Below are 16,115 nucleotides of genomic sequence, written 5' to 3' on the forward strand. Positions count from 1 at the left end.
GAGTTTCTGTTATTCTAAGGCAAGCAAATTTTTGCACCTTAGAGGATGTCTGCTGCACTTTTGGTCACTGTATTAGTGATATATACTGGGTGAGTTTTTAGGGCAACAAGTCTCCATTCCATATAATAATACAAAAAATACATAATATCTCAGTATTAGTACTTTAAGTTGCAGACTCAGATCATTACTACAAAGTAATTATTTCATATTACTGAATGTTGATCGTTGATCTCCTGTGTATATTCGTTATTTTTGGTTACGATTGATTCCACGTGTGTATATCTGTCCATCTTTTAAACGAGTTTGTTTCTAATCCATAACTTCTCTTATTGTTGTGTCTTTGCAATGGTTGTGAATTTCGTCTTATTGATATTTAAATTAAGTTCGGTCTCTTCTCTAGTATCTACAATCTTATTCATCAGAACCTGCAATTCTTTAACCGACTCGCGATTACTAACGTATCATCGGCGTATCTGATGTTATTTATAAGTTCTCTGTTCACTTTAATTCCTTTAGTGCTTTCTGAACTATCTCCTCTGACTATAGGTTAAAGACAAGCGGAAAGTATGCATCCCTGCCTTACCCGTCGTTGTGTTTCTATTGCTTCTGATAGTTCGTTGTCAACCTTTACACATGCAACTTGAATAAAGTAAAGGTTTGATATTATTCTATTCTCTTTCATGTTTAGATTTTTATCTTAAAGTAGAGTTACCAAACGTCCCGATTTTAGACATCGGTCCCGGAGTCCGGGAGTTTGTCATTTTGACAAAACTGTCGTAATTTTGAATTTTTGTTAAGTGATTTCACACGAATGATTTTTTCCTCCTGGATTCATATTTACTGATAATAAATAAGATTATTCACGCTCGTATTATATAAAAAATTCTAATAATGATGACAGCACATCTGATTGATAAGATATTTTAATAGGGTTGCCACAGAAGACGTGCTTAATTCTCGAAATCATCAAAATGACCAATTCAGCAATTCACGGTATCACATTTCTTAAACACATTATTTCGGTGAGTCGTTAACGAATATAAACATTAAAAAAATTAAGAATTGATGAATTTAAAAAAAAAACAGATCTCAGGTTACCCTAATCATTTGCAGTGCGATTATATTTCGTTTTTTGTGAACGGTGGTAAAGTACGAAAACACTTTGTGTTTTATTTAATTGCTGTGTTTGATTTAAAATGCCGAAAAGAAATTGCAAATTCACAAGAGAACTTGAAAAAAAAAATCCGTTTATAAAAAAGCTTTGTAGTGACAATATCAGGGTGAAATGCCAGCAATGTTTTTCAGAATTTTCAATTGCACACGGTGGGCGAGCAGATATTAAAGATCACTTAAAGTGTGCAAAACACAAGACTGGTGTAACGGCGATTGCAAGTACTTCTATCAAATTTTTTTTTTAAAATGATGATCCCATTCAAAACGATTTAATTATTGCAGCTAAAGAGGTCACATTCGCTTATCACACGGCAATGCATGATATAAGCTTCAAAACATCTGATTGTACGTCGAAATTGATTTCAAAATTTTTGAATCCAAATTTGGGGTGGTGAGAACCAAATGTGGTGAAGCGATCATTTTAAATGGGTCGGCACCTTTGTCTTTGTCAGAGTTACACACCGACTTACAGAAGGCTTTTTTCGTAAGTTTTAGTAATGACACGTCAAATAAAAAGCACATCAAACTGGCACCGATTATTGTTAGATACTTTTTACCGTTAGAAGGTGTACATGTGAAACTATTGAATTTTGAGTCCGTTCAGGGTGAGACATCGGAAATATTGACTAAAAATTTAATTTCAACATTACGTCGTCATGACATTACAAAAAAAGTAGCTGCATTTTGTGGCGACAATTGTAATACAAATTTTGGAGGTGTGCACATAGAAGAGGACAAAATAATGTTTACGCAAGACTTAAACAAGAACTCGGGTTAGATATTGTAGGAATTGTATGTGGCGCACATATTGTACACAATGCACTTCAAAATGCTGTGGATGGTTTACCAATCGAAATTGAAGCACTAGTTGTCAAAATATAAAAATATTTTCATATCTACACAGTTCGAGTAACTCAGTTGAAGGAATTCTGTGAATGTGTAGATGTGGAATATAAAAACCTAATCCAACATGGAAGTATCAGATTTCTTTCTCTTTTGCCAGCAATTGAGAAAATTATAAATGTATCCTAAAGACTAAAAGCATATTTCCTTTCCCAAGATAACTGTCCACGTGCAATGCGAGATTTTTTTGAAAGTGCAACGGATGAGTTTAATTTTTGGTTTGTGTATGGACAATTAAACAATTTTAACAAGACTGTACTACTCATGAAAAAAAGGGAAGCAAGTGCGACTGACATTATTTTGGAATTAAGAAGATTGAAGATTTAATTATTGCAGCTAAAGAGGCCACATTCGCTTATCACACGGCAATGCATGATATAAGCTTCAAAACATCTGATTGTACGCCGAAATTTATTTCAAAATATTTGAATTCAAATTTGAGGTTGCGAGAACCAAATGTGAAGAGATCATTTTAAATGTGTCGGCACCTTTGTCTTTGTCAGAGTTACACACCGACTTACAGAAGGCTTTTTTCGTAAGTTTTAGTAATGACACGTCAAATAAAAAGCACATCAAACTGGCACCGATTATTGTTAGATACTTTTTACCGTTAGAAGGTGTACATGTCAAACTATCGAATTTTGAGTCCGTTCAGGGTGAGACATCGGAAATATTGACTCAAAATATAATTTCAACATTACGTCGTCATGATATAACAAAAAAAGTAGCTGCGTTTTGTGGCGACTATTGTAATACAAATTTTGGAGGTGTGCGTGTGCATAGAAGAGGACAAAATAATGTTTACAGAATACTTAAACAAGAACTCGGTGTAGATATTGTAGGAATTGGATGTGGCGCACATATTCTACACAATACACAATGCACTTCAAAATGTTGTGGATGGTTTACCAATCGAAATTGAAGCACTAGTTGTCAAAATATATAAACATTTTTATATCTACACAGTTCGAGTAACTCAGTTGAAGGAATTCTGTGAATGTGTAGATGTGGAATATAAAAACCTAATCCAACATGGAAGTACCAGATTTATTTCTCTTTTGCTGGCAATTGAGAAAATTCTAAATGTATTTAAAGGACTAAAAGCATATTTCCTTTCCCAAGATAACTATCCACGTGCAATGCGAGATTTTTTTTAAAGTGAAACGGGTGAGTTATATTTTTGGTTTGTGCATGGACAATTAAACAATTTTAACAAGACTGTACTACTCATGAAAAAAAGTGAAGCAAGTGCGACTGACATTATTTTCGAATTAAGAAGATTGAAATCTAATCTTCAAGAGCGCATGGACAGCATGGAAGAGCGAAACAATTATTATTAAAGAATCTAAGTAGTAGCCAGGATATTGATAAATTTCAAACAGAAGTAACTGATTTTTACTGACGATGCATTTTATACATTGAATTGTGGGAAGACAGTTTCGGAGGAGCCGACATTTTCGAATGGATTGGACTGAATCACTTATTGAATTGGGACGAAATCGAAGGATCTGCTGAAATTATAAACAAAATACACAGTTCGGACGATCGACAAAATATTAATACTGACAACCTTTTTGAAGAGCTGTCACTTAAGAAAGTTTTTATATCATCAAAGAATAATGAATGGAATTCCACTACGATACAAATTGATTATGTTGACAAATGGGTTCTACTATTTAAACATTTTCATGAACAACACATCGATACATCCAACCTGGTAAAAATGGTGCAATATATTTTGTGCTTACCAGGCACCTCCGCTCCTTTAGAGCATGTCGTCTCGATGATGAAACATATTTTTTCGGACGATAGAAGCCGTATGTTAAAGTCTACCGTACAAACATTACTATACTGTAAATTAAACTTTAATATGACACGTAACGATTTTTACGAAAAAGTAAAAAAAAAATTAACATTTTATTAAAAAAAGTACATACAAGCGAGAAGTATGAATGGGACAAAAAATAGGTATTTTATTAATAAAAATTTTTGGCTACAGCTTAATCGTTTTTTTTATACTTTACCCTATCCACTATTTACAGTCCCGGTTAAGAGTTTCATAATTATGGTAAGCCTGTGTATAAGGCAATTATGTAGGGCTTTGCAAATGCCTTGTTTAAATCCAGGAAACAGATATAAAAAGGTTCGTTAACATCCATACATCCTTGCGATAATACATTAAGGGCAAACAAGGCTTCTTTTGTACCCATTGCGTTTCTGAAGCCAAACTTAGTGTTACTAATATCTCATTCCAGTTTTCTGAAAATTGTTTGATGTTTAATTTTTAAGAATATCTTTAGATCGTTAAGCTGATAGTTCGGTGGTCACAGCACTCTATAGTGTTAGCTTTTTTCGATAAAGTTACGAACTTCGATTTAAACCATTCTTTTATATGGTATTGTACAAGTCTCTTAGTATATCTCTTTCATCTTCTACTATTAATTTATTCATTACTGCTGGTATCTCGTCAGGACCGGCAGCTTTATTATCCTTTGCCAATTTTACTGTATGCATGACTTTGACATCTTCGATTTGAATATAACTGCATTTCTACCAAAAGATGCCCAAGCCAGTTTCATTCTTCTATTGATTTCTGGAAGTAAGGAGCCAGATCCATGTATTTATTGTCCCAGGTATACATACTCGTCTACTGTCTCAAGTGCAGTGTTGTTTATAATTACATCTTAGACATCCACTAGTTCGTTGTACATGGTTTTTGTTTTTATCAAGTTCATTTTTAGGTCAACTTCATTGCTAGCTGCATTAAGGTCGCTTGAAAGTTCTTTTAGTTCTGCAGGATTATTAGCAATAAGAAAGATGTCGTCTGCAAATCTTAGATGGCTAAGGTATTCTCCATCAATTGATATTCCTTTGTCCTGCCAGTTCATTTTACTGAGTATATTTTCTGGAGTTGTAGTGAAGACTTTGGTGATATTGCGTGTCCTTGGCGGACACCTTTGGTAGTAGGAAATTCTGGAGTGTTTTCATATATTTTTACCTTAGCTTTTCCTTGACAAACAAAGAAAAAATAGGAGGAGTTGGACTTCTTATACATAAGAGACACACTAGAAATATCCAACAACTTAAAGGTATCAACCCAAGAATAATACTCTGCATACTGAAGCTTAACAAAAAAACCAGCCTTAAAATATTTCAAGCCTATGCACCTACATCTACACACTCGGACGAGGAAGTGGAAACCTTTTATGAAGACCTAGAAAATGCAGTAAAACTAACGCCTACTACACACAACCTAGTAATGGGTGACTTTAATGCTAAGTTGGGATGTAAACTGGACGGGAACGAAGTTGCAATAGGTCCCTACGGATTCGGACAAAGAAATGAAAGAGGTGAAATGTTTTTGGGTTTCTTGGTACGAAATGGCCTCTTTGCAATGAATAGCTTTTTCAAAAAAAGTCCCCAAAGAAAATGGACCTGGGCAAGTCCAGATGGAGTCACCAAAAATGAAATTGTTTTTGTCTTAACCAACAACAGAGACATGGTCCATGATGTAACAGTTGTTAATAGCTGTTCAGTGGGAAGTTATCATAGAGTGGTAAGAGCAAAGATCGTGCTAAATCTCCAAAAACAAAGATACAAAATGATAACAAAAACACACCCAATAGTATGAAAATCAATCGAAAACACCTTGTCCTTCGAAGAGGAAATTCTGAGATGTCTATAACAAATATAGACGTTATATATGTCGAAACCTTAAATGATAATTTAATAAAAGCTATTAAGAACGCAGAGAAAAAGTGCAATACAAATCCTAGGAGAGATAAGGAGGAAAAAATCAGTCAAGAGACAAAAAGACTTATGAAGACACGAAGAGAACTTAAGAACAAAAACGATACGAATTCACGCGTACTACAACAAGTTAATAAAGATATTAATAAAGCAGTAAGAAAGGACGTACGATAATATAACACAAAAAAGATTACAACGGTTGTCGAGGAAAATAAAAGTTTAAAGGTGCTAAAGAGATGTCAAGCTGGTCAAGCTCTAGGTAAGAAGAATATTGCTAAGCTAGCAGATTGAAATGAAAAAGTGGTAACAGATAAAGATACGATAATTAAGGTAGTTGAAGAATTTCACATAGAATTATATAGAGAAAGGGGTAAGAAAGACGGCACCAAGTTGAGAAAAGTCAGAGGATATCCCAGAAATAACAATCGAAGAAGTCTCAAAGTCATTAAATCGAATGAAAAACAATAAATCAGCTGGTGATGACCAAATCGTTATTGAGGCAGTTAAAGCAGGAGGAAAGACAGTATTGAAAGCATTGACACAATTATATAACTTATGCCTTTCAAAAGAGGTTACACCATCTCAGTGAAATAAAGCTGTTATAGTGATCATGCACAAAAAGGGAGATATAACAGAGCTAAAGAACTATAGACCTATTAGCTTGTTATCTCACCTTTATAAGTTGTTTATGAAGATAATAACTAATAGGTTGACATCAAAATAAGACTTCTATCAACCTTGCGAGCAAGCAGGATTTAGAGCTAGATACAGAACAAATGATCATTTGCAAACCATTAAGTCGTTGATTGAAAAAACCATTGAATATAATAGACCCCTGATACTTGTCTTTGTCGACTTTGAAAAAGAATTTGATACGGTCTATCAAAGTAAAATGCTCCAAGCTCCAACACAATGTAGAATAGATCACCGATACATATCCCTCATCAGAAACATATATCAGCATGGTACAGCCTGTGTAAGACTTAATGAAGCTACTGGGACCTTTCGTATTGAAAGAGGCGTTCGGCAATGAGACAACATGTCTTCTAAATTATTTACGACTTTGCTAGAATACGTTTGTAAAACAATAGATTGGAACGAAAAGGGCATCAATATATGTAGATTTAAAAAATTTTAAATAACCTTAAATTTGCAGATGATATCGTTCTTATTGCAAACAGCTTTGATTAGGCACAGATAATGCTCCAAGAACTCCATACTGCCACAAAAAGATTTGATCTTAAAATAAAGTTTTCAAAAATACAATTTATGACAAATTTAGTCCACAACAAAAACATCTCAGTAGACAACCAAACAATCGAGCTGAAAAGAAGAATAAACCTCGCTTGGGCTGCATTTGGAAAGATAAAGGATATTTTTAGTTTTAAGATTCCAATGGGTCTGAAAAGAAAAGTATTTAATCAGTGTATTTTGCCAGTGATGACCTATGGCGCAGAAACCCTAACACTCACAAGAACAACAGTGAGTAAACTACAAGTTGCGGAAAGGACAATGGAGAGAATAATGTTAGGGATTTCTCTACGTCATGGAATACCCATTGCTACTATACGCAAAAGATCAGGAGTAGCAGACGTTATTAAAAGGATAACAACACTAAAGTGGAACTGGGCAGGTCATGTAGCAAGATCAGTTGATGACCGGTGGACAATAAGAATTTTGGAATGGAGACACCGAATACAAGCTAACAGAAATAGAGGTCGACCCCCAACGAGATGGACAGATGACATAAAAAGAGTGACTACAAATTGGATTCAGATGGCCCAAAATCGGACTAAGTGGAAAAGCATACGAAAGGCCTATGTTTAGCAGTAGACGTTAGAGGCTAGTTGGTGACGATGATGATTTGCTTGACTGTATATATTTGCTTAAGTTTGTATGTACGGTTTGTCAATGCCTTGGTTGGTAAAAGCTCCTGTTACTGCCTTGGGATATATAGAATCGAAAGCCTTCTAGAAATCTATGAAGGTTAATGCTAGCGGTATTTCATGTTTTCTAGCTCTACTCATTAGTTCTTGAAGAGTATGAATATGATCCATCGTACTGAATCCACTTCTGAAGCCAGCTTGCTCTCTCGGCTGTGCAGCATCTAATGCGTTTGTTAATCTGTTGTTGATGATCTTTGTGAATATCTTGAGTTTGATTGATAGTAGACTTATAGATCTGTAGTTTTTAATATCCTCTTTGCTACCTTTCTTGTGAATGAGAATTACGTTTGCTGTATTCCAGTGGTCTGGTATGCATCTCGATCTTAAACAGTTCGTAAGTATGCTTGCTAAGGTTTTCCAGGTTTTATTGCCAACGTATTTAAGCAGTTCCACTGCTATACCATCTATTCCAGCTACTTTACGCATGTTATTGTCGATTCTACTTCTTCAGGAAGGATTTCTGGTACATCTTTTTGGTTACTGATTAGTTCTTCAAATGTGTCAGGGGCTTTGTATAGTTCGCTGTAGAATTTAGTCACGAGTTGTATTATTTCATTTTTGTCTGTTACTCTGGAGTTTTCGTTTGTTAGAGCAACGATTTGCTTCTTCCCAATAATTATTGCTTTTCTTGTTTTATAGTTTCTCCTGTTTTCGATTGCATTCTATCAGTCTTTTATTGTATTTCCTTGTGTCTTCCTTAATACTTTTCCTTATTGTTTTACAAAGTTCTCTGTATTGTATTCTCTGTATTTTGCTGCTTATTTCTATTTTCTTTCTTTGTTTTACCATTGTTTTGATTTTATCAGACACTTTACTATGTTCATTTTGTTGAGGGATGATATCCATTAATTGAGAGCTGTCGATTTGGTCATGTAATCTTTCATCAATTGCCCTTTGGTAGTGATCTGAGTTTTCTTTTAGATTGTTAATATTTATACCGGTTACTCTTGGTTGTGTTGTGTAAAGAATTTTATTCTTTCTAGTTTCAAATAAATTATATATATTATGGCAAAAATATAGTTTGGTGCCGATATGCAATCATTACCATCATTATCCTGATTTAACCTTCGCTAATATAAAATTATCTTGAAAACATAACTAAATTACAATAAAAAAATATTCATAGATAAGGACTATGTATAAATATATAGGTTAAAATGGAATATTATTTTTTGTGGTAGACAGGTAAGATATGGCCTCAAAGCTAACAGTTTGTCTAGTCTTAGTAATCGTCTTAGAACTTGTTAGTCAGGGACTATGTAATATTTTCGATTTTTTTTCGACTTGGCCATCGAATCCAATTGTTCAAGATATTATAAATATTACCGTGCCGGATCAATCAACTTCTGCACCGAATCCAATTATTAGCGACATTGTACAACCAGTTCAAGAGATTTTTAATATCACCAACTAACACCAACTGTAGTAGGTAAGTAGGACTAAATTGTTTAACTCAATTTAAGTATTCTTGAATGCCTCATGGTTCAAACATTGGCCTGCTGTATATATTACATTTTATCTATTTTTGAACATATTCCAAGTTAATGCAATTCCATACTGTTATTCTCCATGCTATTGCAGCATAAATTTGTATTTTCATTTCCCTTTCTTTGTTGATTCCAAGGGTTGCCAATATATATTTTCTGCTGAATTAATCTATTATTTATTTCATCCAATAGTTTAATCAAAGGGGCGGCTTGTTAATTGAATTTGCCTGCTAGTAATAGCATCTGGTCCAATTACTTTAATTTACCTTATTTTTGGTAGTACTTAATCCATTTGATCTCACGACTTTTTTTTTCGATAATAAAAGATTTTTTTGAATGTTCTTGTTGGATCTGGGTTAAATAGTAACAATTCATTGTTATTTGACATAAAAAAATTAAATTTTTAGCAATAAGTAGGTGTACTCATACGAGTCCAATGGGCTGATCGGGAGTAAAAATATAAAACATTGTGTAAAAATAAAAATATTTTATTTTTGTACAATATAGGTACATACCTGGGTATATCTTGTATTATAATCTTCTTCTTCTTTATGTGCCGTCCTCTACCGAAGGTTGGCGACCATCAAACTTCTTTATAGTTGCTGCTGTTAACGTCCACCCTTCAACTCCGTAAAGTAGCGTAGAGAGTCGTAGCATTTCGTGGGGCGCCAAATTGTACAAAAAAATCACGTTCAATACATAGAGTTTCTTCACACTTTATACAAATCCAACGTACTCTTTGATGGCATAGTCGTTTTCTAGAATAAGTAAATTTTCCAAAACTTGGCCTTCCCAAAACTGAAAAGCCAAAAGATCCATTTCTTTATTTTCAGCAAATATTTGTAACCTCCACGAGTTAACAAGAGCTGAGTTGAGCATGTGGGTAAAAATGGGCCACCACCATTTTTTACCTTGTATACTGCCGCGGTTGTTATTAACCGATTGGTCAAAATGATCAACACCGCCCATTGAAGCATTATATGATGAGAAAAGTTTTCGTTGGGGTACATCAATTTTTTGTTTGGCAGCAGCACACCAACGATTCACTTTTGAAAGTGGTTCAGTACTATCTTAATTTGATGCCATTGTGACCACATTGTTGTCCTTCCATTTTACAAAAAGTAGTAGACTTGTTTTGTCAAAGCGACATTCGAAATATCCACAATTCTTCTTTTTCATTACAACGGAAGGTAACAATGGACATTTTTTTATACGATTTTCTCTTGCTGTGCCTGTTGCCCTAAAACCCTTCTCTTTTAAAGTTTTCATCAAATTGTAACGAGTAAAATATTTGTCAAAAAACACTTCGTGGTCAGTAGGCACATCAACGACATCAAGCATTTTTAGAACAACTTGTGATCCTAAAGACAACGCCACGACTTTTTATTTATCCACTGATGCTATACAATATGTGTCAAAATTGTAGCAATAACTAGTTGAACTACAAAGCATTCAGTCCTTGTACCCAAATCTTACTGGCTTTTTCCTTATGAACTGTTTAGATGAGTGATTCACAAAATACTTTATCATCGCTTCATGAATTGATAAGTCTTTGTGAAATATGCCAAATTGTTGAAATTTTTTATTTAGTTTATTCATGAGATGCCTCACTTTATACATTCTGTCCCATGTATCAATTTGCGAATTATCTGCCAAATATAGGTATTTTTTAATTTCTTGAAAACGGTTTCTTGAAATTGCATTAGTCACTAGGAGAACCTGAAGATCCTCATCTAAACACCAATAGTTGCGCTCTCGTGATAATCTATGGTATCCAGTAAAAATTAAAATAGCCAGAAATATCTTTATCTCTTCCTGCGTTACATGAAATTGATAATTATCATTTTAAGCGGCATATAAATTTGTCTGCTGTGTAATAAATTCAATTTCATTGTCGAAAAATTTCTCGAATATTTCTATAGCAGATTTACCTCGGATTTGTTCTTTCATATTATCCAGACGACCCTCGTAACCTGTTGTAGATGTCATACTAATATCAGTAATTTCTTTCGTCCAGTCAGATTTCTTGGTTTTATTTTGACCCTTCAGTAAATTTTGTTTTCTAATGGCAAGAGGAAGATTGTCTTCTTCATCGTTATCAGAGTCATCAATCATGTAATGAACCTCTATTTCTCCGGGAACGTCATTCGGAAAGCTTTGAGTCTGAATATCATCCTCTGTCCTTATTGTCAGTTTGACAGTCAGTCTCAGGAGGAATAACTACCACCGATCCATTTTTATGAGTGGAACTCGCTAGGTCATCTAAAGCTAAAGTAAGTTCTATAACGTTTTCCATAAAACCCAATGGAACTAATAGGCGGCAATTCTTGAAAATCCAGTCCAATACCAATATTATACCTGAAACAATAAAAAACCAAATAATCATTTTGATCTCATACAAACCCACTGTATTCAGATGAGTACAGGTCTATTTTGTAACACAAAAACAACAATAATAAAAAAAATCTTATACTGAATAAATAAACATTACTAGTCCTTACCCTTACAACAATACAAGTTAAAAAAATGATAAATAGTATTAAAATCACAAAATAACAAACACTTCAATGATCCAACAGAAATATGGAGGTTAGCTTATAATTACTGCGGCAAAATTTAGGAAGAAGAGCACCTCCTAGAGGGTATAATTTGTAAAAATCTAGTAGAACACTTCCTAATAGAATCGGACATACACGTAGAGTACCACTTTTTTTACCAGATGTGTCACTACTAGACCATTTTTGCTGCTGTACTTAGACGAGTACAGTGGGACCAAATGGGTTACACAACTTCTTTATTTGTTATTTTGTGTGAAATGATACTGTCACTTTATCTTTTAATTCTACTGATTTTTCGCCAAATTCTTGGTTTTTTAAACTGTCAAAGTATTTTTTTATGTCTCGGACACACCTTATCTCATTAAATCTTTTTATTTATTTACTGTGTATTGGGCTATCTTATATACAGGGTGAGTTTTTACTGCTATAATGGTCCATAATTCCATTATGGCACGAAAATCCAAAAATGTTATTTAGAAAAACTACAGGCAGTGATATTCTCCAGGCTTGGATAATATGCAGAATTCTACAGGGTGTTATAACTGTGTGGTAAAGCAAACATACAATTTTTTAAATAGGACATATATATATATATATATATATATATATATATATATATATATATATATATATATATATATATACTCCTTACTTACTCCGTGGGGTTACAACCCTCCGTGGGTTTTGCCGACTGGACAACATGTCTCCACTGTTTTCTGTCTTGGGCAACCGGGCAACCTCCATCCATATTTCTCCACGCCCATAGTGCTTAGGTCTCCTGCTATATTATCTCGCCACCGGAGACGAGGGCGTCCGCGTGGTCTCCTTCCAGTTGGGACCTCCCACACCAGTCTTACTGTTCGTTCATCAGTATGCCTTCTGAGGTGTCCTGTCCATTGGAGTCTTCTTCGAGTTCTTTGTTAGTTCTTATCCTATATTGTCCTCATGCTTCATCCAGCACAGAGCCAAAGATCATCCTTAGGATTTTTCTTTCCCAAACACATAGTCTCTCTTCGTATGCCTTTATTATCGTCCACGTTTCGCTTCCATACATCACAACGGGTCGTATGATTATTTTATAGACCTATATCTTCGTACGTCTTGTTAGTTGTTTCGATTTTATAAGGTTTTAGAGGGCAAAAAGACATCTGTTGCCGGCCTGGATCCTGTTGTTTATTTCTTGTGATCCGATATTGTCTTCAGTTATTGTTGTTCTAAGATACTTGAATTCTCTAACGCGCTCAAAGTTAAAGTCATCGATGGTGATGTTCTGGCCGATTCTATCTCTGCTTTGGTTATTGCGGCTTATATACATATATTTCGTATTGTTTTCGTTGATTTGGAGCCCCATCTTCTCTAATTCCTTCTCGAACCACACGAAAGTCTCCTTCATCCTGAATCATGTGTTTCCTATTAGATCAATATCGTCTGAAAATGCCAGTAGTCAGTTTGGTCCTTCTCGATGAAATACTGTTTTCGGTTTTTCGATTCTTGCACTTCTGATTATGTGTTCCAGAGCTAAGTTGAAAAGCTTTTCACCAAGGAGTACGTAACGTTCTTTTAGAAATTTATATTCAAATTGAATTTCTAAATACAGGGTTCTGTATTTAGAAATTATATATACCTGTTCTATTTTCTCTATTAAAAAATAGAGATATCTATTGTCAAATTTGTTGTCCACTAGATATTATGTCAACATAAATTCCTTGATCTAAATTAGTGCTTTATTTTAACGTAATATGTTCGATGTTTTCTTTTTTGGTATTTAGTAAAGGATCGGTTAGAAAATGTTAAAATAAACTTTATTTAATAAATTTATGTCTATTTTGTCACTTATAATGTTTAGGCACTGTTTAATTTGTATTTATTCGTATATTTCACTTTTTTTGTTTTGTTCTACTTTTCAAATTTTTGTTTGCAAAAAAATGAAAGTGTGATCTTGTTTTTCATATTTTGAAGTGAAGAATATGTGAAGTTTTGACATATAGTACTTTTTATAAATTTTATCTAGAATTTTGTGTAGAATCTAAAAATGGAACAAGAATATACTACAATAATATAAACCAGCTTTTATAAATATCGTGTAAGTAGTTAAGAGTACATCGTATTTCTTTTCTTCATTTACATCAGTATTGAATTCTCTAATTTTTTTGTATGCAACTCAACTGACCTAGTGCCCAGTGCGAACAAAACAATTCATTAATTTTTTAAAAGCTTTTACGTTTGGCTTTCCCTTTTCAGGATATCTTTTTTGATATTGTATTATGGATGCAAGTAGACAATTTCTCGAACTTGCTTCTAATATCATATCCTAGGATCATATCTGTTAATTAGTCTACTATTTCTTTTTAAAAATTAAAGTCAAGCCACACAGACCGATTAAAAGGTAATATTATGCAAACTGTCAGTTTATTCAAATCCTATTGTTTTACCGTTATTAACTGATACAAGTGGCATTTTACTTATTAATAATTGCTCGTCACAATCGACAGTTATAAATGTTTTACTAAAAAACTTCTTCGCTTAAAATACTGTTGATATAACATTAATCTAAAAACTATTACATTTATTGCATATTCGGTTAATTGTGTTGGTTATATATTGAATAAGATAGTTTTGTTGTATTATTACATGAGACTAAGATATTTTTACTTACAAAAACTGAAGATTCCCACGATTTAAAGAAAACTAAAATTATCTCAAAAAATAATAAAATTGAACGAAGGACTTTATAGTGTTGCAAACTAGAGTGAAGGCTGTTTATCATACTAAGATATTTTGATGATTGTTGTTTTAAGACGTAATATCGGATACTTTATTTATGATTTGAAGTAATTTTTTGCTTTCTATATTTCAGGGTAAAGGCGATATGCAGGCGTATTGGGTTTTTGAAAATATCTACAACGATGAAAATTATCAAGACTAAACTTAAAAAAAAACTAAAAATGTATATATGTAAATAAGGGTTTATCAAACACAAATATACTTTACATTTATTAAAATATTTTTAATTTTTTCCTTCCGGTGCATCCTTCTCAACCTATTTCTACTGAATATGTTTGTCCAAAGTTATCATTTTATTTATAGTAACTTCATCTTGAAATGAGCATTCCAAGTAGGGCAGACATGGGAGATGTGGGACACTTTTTGAACAATATTTTTCAATAATCCTACACAAATTTTAAATGACTAAAATGGCTCATATAAGTATTCTTTAAAGTAAAGTACAGTGGATAGTATAAGGAGCTTTAAATGTCTCATACCACCCACAACATTGGGAGGAGTGGGACTAGGGAGGTCGGGGGCAGGATGTAATAAATGTTATTTTTCAACATAATAGAAACTTTTCTTTATCTTACATTTTACAATTTAAGCAATATGTCGTTTTTCTCAATAATGCTAGGGTCCTTTACATGAGGGATGATGAGAAAATAAAATTTCCATTTTTACGCATAAATTAAACTTCAACTTCATCAATTATTGTATCACACTTCAAAACTCTTCCAACAAACAAGAGACTTTTTAGTACAAAAATTTAACGGAAAAATTTCTAGGTTATCATCTGCATATTAATGGAATTTGTACCTTCTCGGGCGAAAACTCAAAATCTTTACCCGCTTTCTTTTTATTAGATAGATTACGAATGGCTGCACTTGATTTACCAGATTACCTGTCGAGAAGTAATCTTTTTGCCATTGCTTTTTCTGGTGTACTAGTTAAAATACGAATTCTGCCTCCCTTCTTTCCTCTATGAGCTTCTTTGCGTTTGCAAGCAGCTTTATATTGATGTAAAGTGGCTGTATGCTTAATTGCAGAATATTCTTTTTCTGCTGAGGAAGATGTATCAGTAGCTTGTGGAGATGAAGGAGTCCAGTCAGTTACTAAAGGCATTAAAATTGTAGATGTCAGTCTTTCGAAAACCAGAAATAATATAACAGTTAAGGGGTAAGCTTGTCCCACATGATAACCAATGTAATAGATGGATATGGTTTTTGCCTGGGTGATTCAGTAGCCAATCGTTACAAACTTTGTTATACTGACTTTTAAATTGGGCAAAGACCTACAGCAAGATCAAGAGTGATGCTCATACACCTGAAAGCAAGGCCAATCGACATCAATATAATTTAAGGGTATGTACCTATTTGTGCTTCATAGATTATAGTAAAGCTTTCGATTTGGTCAACTGGAGTAAAATGTGGCAGGTTTTGTCTGAAATGGGAGTCCCCAATCATCTGATACTGCTAATTAAAAGCCTGTACAATAACAATTATGCCAGAGTTAAAGGGCGTGAGACAAGG

General features: G+C 33.6%; 1 long non-coding RNA gene across 1 annotated transcript; it reads left to right on the forward strand.

Moving 5' to 3' along the window:
- Positions 1-8,952: 8,952 nt before the first annotated feature.
- On the forward strand, positions 8,953-14,819 carry LOC140431255 (uncharacterized). Its single transcript, XR_011949644.1, has 2 exons — positions 8,953-9,201; positions 14,675-14,819. It is a non-coding gene; the product is annotated as an uncharacterized lncRNA (long non-coding RNA).
- The last annotated feature ends 1,296 nt before the right edge of the window (positions 14,820-16,115 follow it).

Source organism: Diabrotica undecimpunctata, unplaced genomic scaffold (genome assembly GCF_040954645.1).
Source record: "Diabrotica undecimpunctata isolate CICGRU unplaced genomic scaffold, icDiaUnde3 ctg00000602.1, whole genome shotgun sequence".
In the NCBI taxonomy this organism is placed as follows: Eukaryota; Metazoa; Arthropoda; class Insecta; order Coleoptera; family Chrysomelidae; genus Diabrotica; species Diabrotica undecimpunctata.